The sequence below is a fragment of the Jatropha curcas genome, unplaced genomic scaffold (assembly GCF_041381405.1).
Source record: "Jatropha curcas cultivar XTBG-Jc1 unplaced genomic scaffold, XTBG_Jcur_1.0 HiC_scaffold_42_pilon, whole genome shotgun sequence".
NCBI classification, from domain to species: domain Eukaryota; kingdom Viridiplantae; phylum Streptophyta; class Magnoliopsida; order Malpighiales; family Euphorbiaceae; genus Jatropha; species Jatropha curcas.
The window spans coordinates 1-13,964 of record NW_028322333.1 but is presented as its reverse complement, the minus strand read 5'-3'; positions in this window follow the sequence as shown (position 1 = coordinate 13,964).

Here is a 13,964-nt window from a genome sequence, read left to right as displayed (position 1 = left end):
TGCGACCGATGTGTCGGTCGCAAAAATTAGAGCTTTAAGCGTCGGGCCCTCTCTTTTTTCTTTCTTCTTCTTTCTCTCTTCTCCTTCTCCTCTCCTCTCCTCCGTCCGCAGCGCCGCTCCGGCCCCTCCTGACACCGTTCCAGCCCGCCTGACGCCGCCAGCCTCGCTCGCTTTGCACTCCGGTCAGCCTGTTTCGAAACAATCTGAGGTTAGTTTTATTTTGCGATTAATTTTTCCAATTTTTTTTTTCGATTTTATTTGTTTTTTGTATTAAGTTATGGTTGATTTTGTATATAGAGTTGTGATTAGAATTTTTTTAGGGTACTGTTATTATTATTTATTATTATTATTATTATTATTATTATTTATTTATTATTATTATTATTGTTGTTGTTTTGTTGTTGTTATTATTACTAATATTATTAATATTATTTTGTTATTTTGTTGTTTTTTTTATTATTATTATTATATATATTATTATTATTTATTATTATTCTGTTCTTCTTATTATTATTATTTATTATATTATTAGTCTTATTATATTATTAGTTTATTGTTGTTGTTATTCATTTCTTCTTCTGTTTTCTTCTTCTTCTTCTTGCTTGTTTTTATTCTTCTTCTTCTTAGTCTTCTTGTTCTTGTTCTTGTTGTTGTTTTCTTCTTCTTCGTTTTTGTTGTTTTGTTTTCCTTTTTCTTCTGTTTTATTCTTCTTCTTCTTGTGTTGTTTTCTTATTTCTTCTTATTCGTATTATTGTTTTGTTATTGTTGTTGTTCTTATTCTATTCTTATTATTCTTTTGTCTTCTGTTGTTGTTCTTATTTCTTCTGTTATTCTTTTTATTTGCTTGTTCTTATTCTTATTCTTCTTCGTATTCTTGTTATTGTTCTTGTTGTTGTTATTCTTCTTGGTATTTTGTTACTGTTGTTGTTATTATTATTATTTGTGAATGTCTTGTTATTATGTCTTTAGTGTATGTTTTGTTGTTATTTTTTATTTTAATTTACCATATATATATATGCAACTTAAATAAATAAAAATAGAGAGTTTCAGTCAACAAAAAGCCGTAATTATCTATTGTTACATATTTTATTTAAAAAACGAAAAAAAATTTAAAATATGTTGCTATATATAAAATTAATAACCCTTAATATCCAAGCAAATAGATAAATATCATTGTATCATACAAATTTAACTAAATTGAATCGAATAAAATAGAACAGCCGCTATTAATATTTAGAAGAACGACATTTGGAGATACATTCTAGTGATATCGAGCGATAAAAATTTTAATTTTCAAATTACATTAATTTTCTGCAATTTTACCGATGGATGATAATGAAATTTAGCAACAAAATTGAATGTGATTAGTGAAAACGCCAAATTTTTTTGCTTAGTCAATCTCTATTTTTATTTATCTTTTCTAAAAAAACATTTTATTCATTAAAAATTGCATTTTCTTTTTGCTTTAAAAGTTCTATTTTATTAATATAAAATCTAGTAATCAATACATATAAAACTATTGTAAATATATAGTAGAATGATTTTACAGTTGTTATTAGGAGAGAAAAACAATATTTTAAAGGTTCTAAATATATTGTGTTTGATTTATATATATATTTTTTGTTAGGACTTTTAATGAAAAATGTGAAATTAACATTTAGTAGTTTTTCTTATTTCAACATTTATTTACTAAAAAAATTGTTGAATGTATAAAAAAATAAACTCATTTTATCCATCAAATTTCTCAAATCTAATAAGTGATCTAATTTTTAATAACTTATAAAATACCTTCACAAATTCATCAAAGTTTAAAATTGAACCGAATAAATTATTAAAAAAATTTAATCAAACTTTGATAGCTACTTTAGTAGACCATTTCAAAGTCTGCAACCACTTCGGAAAAGTTCAAAGTTTCAAAGCAAGTGTCATTTCAAATATACAGAGTTATAAATATTTGGGATTGAAAATGAAAGCAATTTTCTTTTTATTATATAATATTTTACATTTATTCAAGTTAATCGAAAAAGAATATAAAAGAAATATGCAAGTGCGATGTGTACTTTAAGAGTTTTCAGTTTTCAATATATGCTCCAAACTACAAAAACTAATTGTAAATATCTTAAGATCAGCGTATACGTATTGATGCATAAAAACTAACTCTGTGAAAGTACTGAACAAAAATAATAACAAGTACAAAAACTAATTGCTCCATTTTTTTTTTTGAAGAATAATTGGAATTTAATAAATAATTTTTTGTGTGTTTAGGTTATTACATGTCTTAATTATTGGCAACTCTTTCTTGAGAAGTTTTGGCTGTGTTTTTCTTTATTTTATATTATTGTCGTTATTTTTCTTAAATATGTTTTTGACTTAAATGAATGATGAGTTTGGATTGGAGGCCTAGTAGTGGCCATATTGCCTTTGGAGAATATTGGTATGATATAAAAGTGTTTATTGATTTGGTTTTGTATTTGAGATTTGATTGTGTTGTGCCGAAATGCTGCCCGATTTTTTTCCCAAAAATTCAATATGTAGAATAGTATACTTACCTTTATTACAGTAGTCTTTGTATTCAATAAATGAACTTAGTGATTTTACATTTATATATAGTTACCCTTATTATAGAAATAACCTTAGTTACTTATAAGTGTTGTAAATTGAACATTACATTAGGTGCATGTTTTAAGGATGGTTTAGACTAATGCAATTACATGACACGGCCCTTTATAAACACATTGTTAATTAGGTAAAAAAAAATGCAAATAATCGAGATTGGATGTACTGGAGGTTCGAGGTCAATGGGATATTAAGACAAGAGTTCCTGCAAGGATTGGAGGCGTTTATACAGTTTGCAGTTGGTAATCCCAGTTTTATGGATGGTAATAAGTTGAGGTGTCCATGTAATCACAAGAAGTGTCGAAATCGAGCCTTCTTAGACATCGATACAGTGAAACTTCATTTGTGCAAACATGGGTTCGTGGAAAATTATTACGAATGGATACATCATGGTGAAGCTCGAGTTGCCAGTAGGTCAGGCCACTCCATTCCGGTAAGTTTAGAAGTTCAGCCTTATCAATTTCTGTATGGTAATCAATGCAATGATATGGTAATCGATGCGAGTAGAGTACAATGTGAATGGAATAATATGGAGGAATCGCCAAACGTAGCAGCACAACAATTGTTTGACATGCTAAGTGCAGCTAACAGTGAACTGTGGCCTGGATGCAAGAATCATTCAGTTCTGTCTGTTGTTGCACGATTACTACACATGAAAGCGGAGCACCATTTTTCAGAAAGGTGTTACGATGATTTTGTGTAGTTAGCAAAAGAAATGTTGCCTGAAGGCCATTCAATGGTTGATAATTTTTATCGGACAAAAAAATTAGTTCGGGGGTTGAGACTACCGGTAGAAAAGATTGATTGCTGTCGTAATAATTGTATGATATTCTGGGTGTTGACTCGGAATTCAGAGAATGCAAGTTTTGTAATCTTCCAAGATATCAACGGCGGGGTCAAGGGACTGGTAGAGAACAAAAAGAGAAAGCTTTCAAGAAGATGTATTATTTCCCTCTTATTCCTCACCTTCAAAGGTTATATGCATCTAAGGCGACAGCTGAACACATGACATGGCATGCTTTGCATGAATATGAGGATGGTATAATGACTCATCCGTCAGACTCTGAAGCGTGGAAACATTTTGATAACATTCATCCTGTGTTTGCTGCTGATATGAGAAACATGAGATTGGGGCTTTGTACTGATGGGTTTCAGCCGTTTGGCCAATCAGGACAGCAATATTCATCATGGCCTGTCATTGTGACACCGTATAATCTACCACCGTCAATGTGTATGAAAGATGAATATATGTTTTTGTGTGTTATTGTTCCTGGGCCTACTAATCCAAAACAGAAAATTGATGTGTTTCTGCAGCCTTTGATTGATGAACTTAATTATTTATGGGAATATGGGGTTGAAACATTCGATGTTTCGACCAATCAGAATTTCATAATGCGAGCTGCTTTGCTTTGGACCATCAGTGATTTTTCAGCTTTTGGAATGTTATCTGGGTGGAGTACGGCTGGCAAATTGGCTTGTCCTCACTGCATGGAAAACACTAATGCATTTACACTAAAGAATGGAGGTAAACAATGTTGGTTTGATTGTCATCGCAAATTCTTACCAGAATCTCACCCTTGGAGCAAAAATCGCCAATGCTTTAGAAAGAACATGACTATTGTTGAACCCCCTCCACCTGTGAAGTCTGGAGCACAAAATATTACAAGAAATTGAAGATCTGGGGCTTATGAAAGTTACAAAGTTAGGTGCAGATGAGGTATATACAAGAATTGGCAGGAATAGTGGGTGGAAAAAGCGAAGCATCTTCTGTTCAACACTGTCATGAACATTGAAGGGAAAACCAAGGATAATGCAAAAGCGAGAGCAGACATGAAGGAAATTTGTCGTCGACCAGAACTCGAGCAATCTGTACTTACTGCTAAGTTTTCGAAGGCATGTTATTGTTTAGATAAACCCCAAAGGCAATTATTGTGCGAATGGTTACGATCATTAAGGTTTCCAGATGGCTACTGTTCAAATATGGGTAGATTTGGACATGAGGAAGTACAGATTGTTTGGCATGAAAAGCCATGACTGCCATGTTTTCATGCAAAGATTGATCCCTGTGGCATTCCGGGAATTATTACCAGGAAAAATTTGGGAAGCAATGACAGAATTGAGTCTCTTTTTCAAGGAATTGATGATGACTATTATCCGATGCGATGATATGGACCAATTAGCGCGAGAAATCCCAGTAGTGATGTGCAAGTTGGAGCGAATTTTTCCACCCGGCTTCTTTGATTCTATGGAACATCTGCCGGTTCATTTGCCCTATGAATGTCGTTTAGCAGGACCGGTACAATATCGATGGATGTATCCATTTGAGAGGTGATTCACTAACATCTCATTCTAATGATTACATCATTTTTTTGACTTATACTTACATATTGGCATTGTACAATCACAGACACCTACAGAAAATTAAAAAGAATGTGCGCAATAAGGCAAAGGTCGAGGGATCCATTTGCAATGCATATTTGGTGGAAGAAGCTTCACATTCTGTTCACACTACTTTGACCAACATGTTTTCACCAAGCATCGGACAGTGCCACGTAACGATGACGGAGGAGATCGCGTTCAATCTGAGTTTGAAGGAAATCTAAAAATTTTCACCTACCCTGGGCGTACGATTGGTAAATAAAAAAAAGACGATTGACTGATGCAGAGATACAAGCGGCTCAAACCTATATTTTATTGAATTGCGAAGAGATCACACCATATGTACAGTAAGTATAAATAATGTAAACATTCAAACTTGACGTGGGCCGTTGTTAAATCGTACTTATGCTAATATGGTTCGTTGATAAATAGGAAATATATCAATCTTCTGCGGCTTCAAAATCTCAATTTGACTGATACTGCAGTTGATGCAAAGCTGGACACGGAATTTGCAGAATGGTTCAAATATTATGTAAGTTACTTTCAATGTACACACACGGAATGTACATTTATTAAATTTGACTCATGTCATTACTATTTCCCATAGGCTCGAAGCTCGGAAAGCGATATTCGTAACAGATTTATTACGGATCTGGCAAAGGGGCCATTACCGGTTGCTAATGCCTACTCTGGCTACTTTGTAAACGGTTACAAGTTTCACATGAGGGTTATGGGAGAAGCAGAAAGACAATGAACAGCGGTGTGTGCATAAAGGGATCAAACTACAGTGACGTGTCAAACGATTTTTATGGGAAATTGGTTGAGGTTTTGGAGTTAGAATATCCAGGCCTACCAATGAAGTGCACAATCTTATTCAAATGTGAATGGTTTGATCCTACGCCAAACATTGGCACGAAGGTTCATCCTAAGTATAATCTGGTTGATATTAATCAAAGAAGAAGATATACAAAGTATGAACCTTTTGTTTTGGCAATGCAAGCTGCACAGGTGTACTATGTCCCATATCCATCGTTTAAACGAGATAGATGCGATTGGATGGCAGTGTGCAAAATCAAGGCTAGATCAGTTGTTCATGCACTTGAAACGAAACAATCTTCTTCACTCGCAGTATCAGGCATTTCAAGAAGTTAGGGTTGAAACGCAACCGATGCAAGTTGTTGAAGATTTAACAGATAGATTGGATGATGAAAGCCGATCTTATGTTGAAATAGGACCATCAGATGATGAAGAGGAAGAAGATCAAATCATCATGGGTTCCTCAGAAGACGAATATGAAGAAGAGGAAGCTGATGAAGAGGAGGAGGAAGCAGATGATATTCAAGACACTTAAAACTTAGAGCAATTTTACTGTTACAAATTGATAAATGTATATGTAATTAATATTATTAATGAAGAATTTCAATGGTATTAACTTTCTTTACTCATATTTACCACATGTTCTACAATTCATATAATTGTATAAATTCATTTTATCTAGGTTTGATATCTGCAGTACAGATGGCTAGAGGTAGACCGTTTGATTCTGACGCGTCCGGCAGTGGTTCGCGTGGAGGTCATGGCCCTGGACGCAGTGCCCGTGGACGAGGAGGGTCATCCCTCGTCCTTCGTCAGGTACGTCTGGGGCTTCGTCATCTGCTCAGCGACCAACTGCCGCCATCACATCCTTCTTCAGGTACGTCTGGGGCTTCATCCTCTGCTCAGCATCCAGTACTGCGCCATCACAGCCTTCTGCTCCTTCCTCTTCTACCAGTACAGACTCCACCAGCTGCACAGTCACCTACTGTGCAAGGTAATCATAAATGTCATAACTGTCATTTTAATTATATATTAATTATCTAAAAATTTATAACATTTGTCATTTCTTTTGCAGCTTCATCAGATCCACGTATCACCCTCAGTTTGGTAGCGGGACAGTAAGTACTTATTCAAATTTTCTGCAGGCATATTTTGTAATTATATTTTGTACTTATTCATAACTGTGATGCTTTCGTGTAATTATATTTCACTTCTGTTTTTTTTTTTTCAGCATATATCCATCTTCTCGAGCAGCGAGGCAAATTTTGAAGATAATCAAGCTACAGCTGCATAAAGAAGGATACACATGGGATGCCGTACCACAAGAGGCGAGAGACTTTTATTGGGAGGAGTTCCAGGTACTCTTTGGTTTAAGTTATATCATCATTCAATGTTTACAATTCAAGATACATCCTTAGTGTTTAAACGCTATATGATCTAATTTTTTTGCAGAAACATTTCATATGGGACGAGGCCATTACAGCTATGCTGAAAGTAGCCTGGGAGAAGATATGCGCCGATCGATACGCTGACTTCACCTATAGGATGAGAAGAAGCGGTAAGAAGCAGCAGTGCGTGTCTCAGGAGATATGGGAGAGCTGGCAAAAGGCTTGGGAGGATCCTGCATTCAAGAGAAAGCGGGAGATATTTGCACAAAACAGGCGCAGTGAGATGGCGGTGATGGAGCAGGACCTTCGCGACACACAGGCGGATCTATATCTGCTATAGAGACAGCTCGATTATTAGTAAGTGAACTAGTCCCTTTACAAGAAACTATGTTTAATGAAAGGACACTATATAATTAATATATCATACATAAAATTCATTATAGGCTAAAGAATTAGGTCGTGAGCCCACACCGATGGAGGTGTTTACATACACTCACACGAAGGACCACGATCGTAATACCTTTATCGACAGACGTGCGCTGAGCGTCAATGTAAGTAACAATGAATAATATTTACATTTACCCTCTAATCATTGCGAAGATGTACAAAGTTGAATATAATAAAGCTTGCAATTGCATTGATTAATTAATTTTTTGTTTTCAGGAGAACTATACTACAGCTCGGGAGCGTATTGTTACTTCTCAGACCGATGAATCCGAAGTTGAGTCAAGAATTGACGAGGTAGCGCTTTATCTCGAGGCTGTAGGGGGGAGAGAAGAGGAAGGTATACGGCATCGGGTCTCAGGCATCACAGTTTTACATTGGCTCAGCAGCTCACGCTTCTACAGCCGAGCACAGTGACTCGTACTGTGATGATGATATACGGGCTCAGCTTGCTGATCAGCAGAGACAGATTGCAGAGCTTAGAGCGCATGTGATACGGCTGTCCGGTGAGCACCGTGCTGGTACTTCTCCCTCTGATCCTACGCCTGCTACAGACCGACATGTTTCGACGTCTCAGCAGCAGCCACTATCGGCTCCTGATCCCGATGCTGCAGACGATACCTTGGTCACCCTTCCTGGCGCTACATCACATCCAGCAGTACTCCTCCTGGCGATCCGACATCGGGAGATCCGACATCGGATCCTGCAGATGAGCAGCAGCATATATAGATTTGATTTTGGACATTTTTATTTTTTCATTTGTATTTTCATATTTTAATTTGTTCAGAATAATAAAAGTTACATTTTTATACTGTTCTTGAATAGGTTGTGTGATATATATGCATTTATGTCAACTTTCACAGGTGCAGAAAAATTTTGTTTTCAAAATAATATTTAATTTTTTTTTCATTTTTGCGACCGATTTGCGACCGATTTGATACCAAAAGTAAAATTATGAATTTATAATTTGCGACCGATTGCAAAAAATTGCGACCGATATTCTGCGACCAAATTTGCGACTGAATTTCCAATTAAACCACGACCAAAAATTGCGACTGATTATTCAATTTTGCGACCGATTGTCTCATCGGTCGCAAAATTAGTTTGCGACCAGTATTTTTGCGACCGACGATTGTCGGTCGCAAATCGATCGCTACATCAAATTAGCGACCGATATTTGCCATTTTGCGACCGATTGGTCGGTCGCAAAATGGCGTTTTTTTTATAGTGTTTAGAATACCACAAACCCAGATTAGAAGTTCCATAAAGATATCTTAGAATTCTTTTTACAGCAGTTAAATGAGATTTCTTGGGACATGATTGAAATCTAACACATAGACAAACACTAAAGTGAATGTCAAGTCTGCTTGTAGTTAGATATAGTAAAGAACCAATCATACTTCTAAACAATTTGATGTCCACATCCATACCTTTTTCATATTTTTCTAATTTTGAGGATGGACTCATTGGTGTACTACATACCTTGGCCTTCTCCATTTTGAATCATTTTAACAATTCTCTAGTATATTTACCTTGGTTTATGAAAATTCCATTTTCACATTGTTTGATTTGAAGTCCAAGGAAGAAGTTTAATTCTCCCATCATGCTCATTTCGAACTCACAATGCATAATCTTAGAAAATTCCTTACAAAGAAGATCATTAGTAGAACCAAAGATTATGTCATCAACATAGATTTGTACAACTAGAATATCATGTGCTTTATTTTTAATAAATAGTGTTGTATCAACCTTTCCTTTAGAAAAACCATTTTCTAATAAAAACTTACTTAATCTTTCATACCAACCTCTAGGAGCTTGTTTCAAACCATAAAGAGCTTTAGTAAGTTTGTAAACATGATTTGGTTTATCATATACTTCAAAACCAGGAGGTTGTTCTACATACACTTCTTCATTTAGAAAACCATTTAGAAAAGCACTTTTCACATCCATTTGATATAACATGAAGTTTTTAAAACATGCAAATGCACAAAGCATTCTAATGGCCTCAAGTCTTGCAACTGGAGCAAAGGTCTCATCAAAATTGATACCTTCCTCTTGATTGTACCCTTGAGCCACTAACCTTGCTTTGTTTCTCACAACATTACCTTGTTCATCAAGCTTATTTCTAAACACCCATTTTATTCCAATAACAGAATGGTTTTTATGTCTAGAAACAAGTTTCCAAACTTGATTTATCTCAGATTGATTTAGCTCTTCTTGTATAGCAAGAATCCAATTTTCATCATTTTGAGCATCTTCTAAATTTTAGGTTCTATTTGAGAAATGAAAGCAACTTTACCAAATATCTTTTATATTGAGCTCTAGTCATCATTCTTTCTGAAGGATAATTGTTGGCTCAAGGGTCAATTTTTAATCTCGGATTTTGATGATTAATACAAAACGAATAAATTTAAAATTATGTTATTTGTGCTAATTTTATTTTATGCAGAATTTCTATGGAAAGAATCATACAAGGCAAGTCCTACATTGAGTGTGAAGATTTCGAAGAACCTAGTAGCTAGGATTTAGGAAACTTGTAGGATAGAGAGAAAATCCATATATGGCACAAAAATCTTTTTCTCTCAAAAATATTTTTCGGAAAATTAGTTTTCTTCAAAATAATTTATTTTCGAAAATATTCCTTTAAATCGAAAAGATTTATTTTCCTAAAACTAAAGAGATTTCTTCTCTAATGTTTTTGGTAATACAAATCACTCTCTTTTCGGAAATATTTTTGAAAGATCTAAATACTTAAAATTATTCTTACCTTAAAAACGAAAGAGAATCTCTTTCGGTTTTAGTAAGAATCTTTCCGCAAAATATCCTTTCCAAAATAACGCTGTCAAAATCTTTCTAAAGGAAATGAAAATCGGTTTTATTCTCTTACCAAAAAGGGATAAAATAATTTTTGGTAACAAAGATTTTCATAATTAGGAAAGAAGATATTCTGATTTCAATCTCTTTCCAAAAGGCGACAGCTTCTTTGTTCCTATATAAAGGAACGTTCATGCCTTAAACATTTGGTGAAGTAAGAGTTTTTTTTTAAGAGCACTCTCTCATTGAACGAATCCTTATCTCTCAAAACTTACTCTACCCCCATTTTCTTTTCATCTCTACTCTTAACGTTTTCAATATTTAAAGTGAAAAGAATTTTTACAATTACTTTTGAAAAAATTCTGTGTTCTAATCGATCTTCTAATCTGATAAATTGTTTTTCCTGTGCTTATATAGGCGTTTCTTTCTGTCTATTTAGATTGTGTAATCTATAGTAGACAGGCTCTTTATTTGTTAAACTTTTGTGTGTAATAGCTTAGGTTAGAAGCTATTGAGATAGAGGTTATCAAGCGACCTTCTCCATGTGTGGGATAGTAATGTCTTGAATCGAGTTTTCTGTACTCTACCAAAAACAGAAAGGGTTGAGGTTAACTAGAACCTTTGGAAAATCTAGTGGGACAAAAGGGTAGATCTAGGTTTTTGATCTATTGCCTTGTACTGTTGGTTTGTCTCTTACCCTTTAAAAGAGATAACTTAGTGGAGGATCTCAAGATGCGTCTTGGGGAGTGGATGTAGGCGAGTTAGTGCCGAACCACTATAATCTCGGTGTTGATCTCTTTATTTCTGAAGTTTGGTTGATACTGTCTCTTTTACACTCTTGTTTAATTTTTAGAAACGCTGAAATTGTTAATAATTCAGATGTTCTAAAACGCAATAAGTCTCATCTATTCTAAATTAGAACTCTGGTATTCTAATAAAGTGAATATACAATGTTCTAACTGTTGTTCTATTCCAGTATAATTCACTGTTTGGGTTTCTATTTTATTTTCTACTTTATGAGGATGTTCTAATCCTGATAACTCTCCATCATAAAGTTACTTTAATATTTGATTAAGGCTCTGTGAAGAAGTTCTGAATTTTAATAACTATCTTTCACATAGCTTATATGGTTTTCAAACTTTATGAGGAAGTTCTAAGTTCGATAACTTTCCTTCATAAAGAAGCTCTGATATTGTACAAGTCAGTGTGAAGCTGTTCTAATCAATAGCTGCACTTTGCACAGACTTTCTATATCTGAAATTAGAACATTGTGAGGAGATTCTAATCCATATTCTACTCTCACAAAGTTCTGTGTGTTTTCCGCTGCACTTAGAATTCTAATTCTTGTTTAGAATTTCTAAAATTTATTTCAGTTTTTAGAAAACCCAATTCACCCCCCTCTTGGGTTGTGCCATACATATTCGGGACCCACAATCTGGTATCAGAGCCTTGGCTCTTGACTTACCTAAGCTTAACCGCTTAAGAGATAAGATCCCATGGCAACCCCACTTCCTCTTTCTTCTTTAGAAGGACAATCTGTTTCTAGACCTCCTTTGTTCAATGGCTCTAATTACTCTTACTGGAAAACTAGAATGGAGAATTTCATGAAATCAGTTGATATAAATGTGGAGAAATGTTATCACTGGTCCTCGTATTCCCATGAAAACTGTAGGAGATGAGCTAGTTAGAAAAACTGAAGAAGAATATACCGATGGTGACTGGAATGACATTGCTGTAAATGCAAAAGCCATTAATATTCTTCATTGTGCTTTAGATGCAACTGAATACAACAAAGTGTCTGGATGTAAATCTGCACAGAGGTATGGGAAAAACTTAAAGTACCTATGAGGGTACAGACAGGGTAAAAGAATCCAGAATAAATATCCTTTGGAGAGAATATGAAATGTTTAGTATGAAAGAAGGGAAACTATTGCAGAACTAAATTCTAGATTTACCAATATAGTTAATCCTTTGAGAACTCTCGGAAAGGAAATTTCAGAAGATGAGCTTGTTAAGAAAATCCTTAGAATTCTACCTAGAAAATGGGATTCTATAGGAACTGTTATGAATTACAAAGAGACTCCCGTCACTTATGATTATCTTATAGGAGCTCTTGTTTCAGAAGAAATGAAATCTTCCTTGACAACGGAAGATAAGAAAAAGAAAGGACTGGCTTTGAGGGTAGATTCTAGTGAAGAAAGTTCTTCTGATCTTGATAGTGATGATTTAGCACTTGTTGCTAAAAGATTTAAAAAGTTCTATCGAAAGGGTGGAAGGCCACAGAAAAAGTTTAATAAAAAGAACTTTCCATCTAAAATAGTAACTTGCCTAAGAAAGAACCTTCTGAAGTGGTTTGTTATGAATGCAACAAACCTAGACATATCAAGCCTAATTGTCCTAAACTGAAAAAGAAGTCAACGAAAGAGAAGCTGAAGCAGGCTTTCGTAGCTGCCTGGAGTGATTCAGATGATTCTAATCCTGAAAGCCACGATGATCAAGAAGAAATTGCTAATATCTGTCTGATGGCTACTATCGACTCTGAATCTAAAGAAATCAGTACTCTGACTTCAACACAGACAGTTGGAATCAACGAAACAAATGCAACGATCCATGAGAATGATGAAAGCACTGTAAGTATTTCTGAACCCGAATCAGAAAGTGATCTTCTAAATACTTACAATAATCTTTGCAATGAGTTTGAAAAACTTGTTAGAAAGCATAAAGTTCTAAAGAAAGATTTCAGAAAATTAAAATCTGAAAGTAATCATTTAAAAGATGCTTTTTATCAAGAAGTTACATGCAAAGATCTTATTATAGAAATCAAAGATCTTAAAAGTTGTAATAATCGATTTTCTGAAAATCTGACACATCTTGAAGAAAAATGCAAAAATCTGAATTCTGAAAATGAATCCTTGAAAACTGAGATTAGAATTCTAAAGTCAATTTCAGAATCATTTTCTAAAGAAAACAAGTTCTAATAGCATTTCTAAACTGAATCGTGTTTCTAATCAGAAAAATGTTGTTTCTAATGTTGTGACTTTAGAACATCAAAGTTTCAACAAAAAAGAATCATAGTGCACCTGTTACCACTAACCCTCCAGGACCCAATATGAGTTGGGTACCTAAATCTGCTTGATCTTTTCAGGTGTGCCTAAGGAGCGAGCTGAAAACAGAGATGTGGTACATGGACAGCGCTTGCTCTAGGCATATGACTGGTGACAAAAAGAAGTTCACCAGATTAGAAAAGAAAAAGGGAGGTACGGTAAGCTTTGGAGACAAAGCAAAAGGTAAATCGTTGGTATTGGTGTGGTAGGTTCTAATCCTTCAATAGAAGATGTATGTTAGTAGAAGGATTACATTATAACTTGTTAAGTGTGAGTCAGATTTGTGATAAAAATAGAAGAGTGATCTTTGAACCTTCTCATTGTGAAGTTCAGAACATGCATGATAACAAACCTTATTCGTGGAAAAAGGTTTGGAAATATATACCTAGTAGATCTCTCTGAT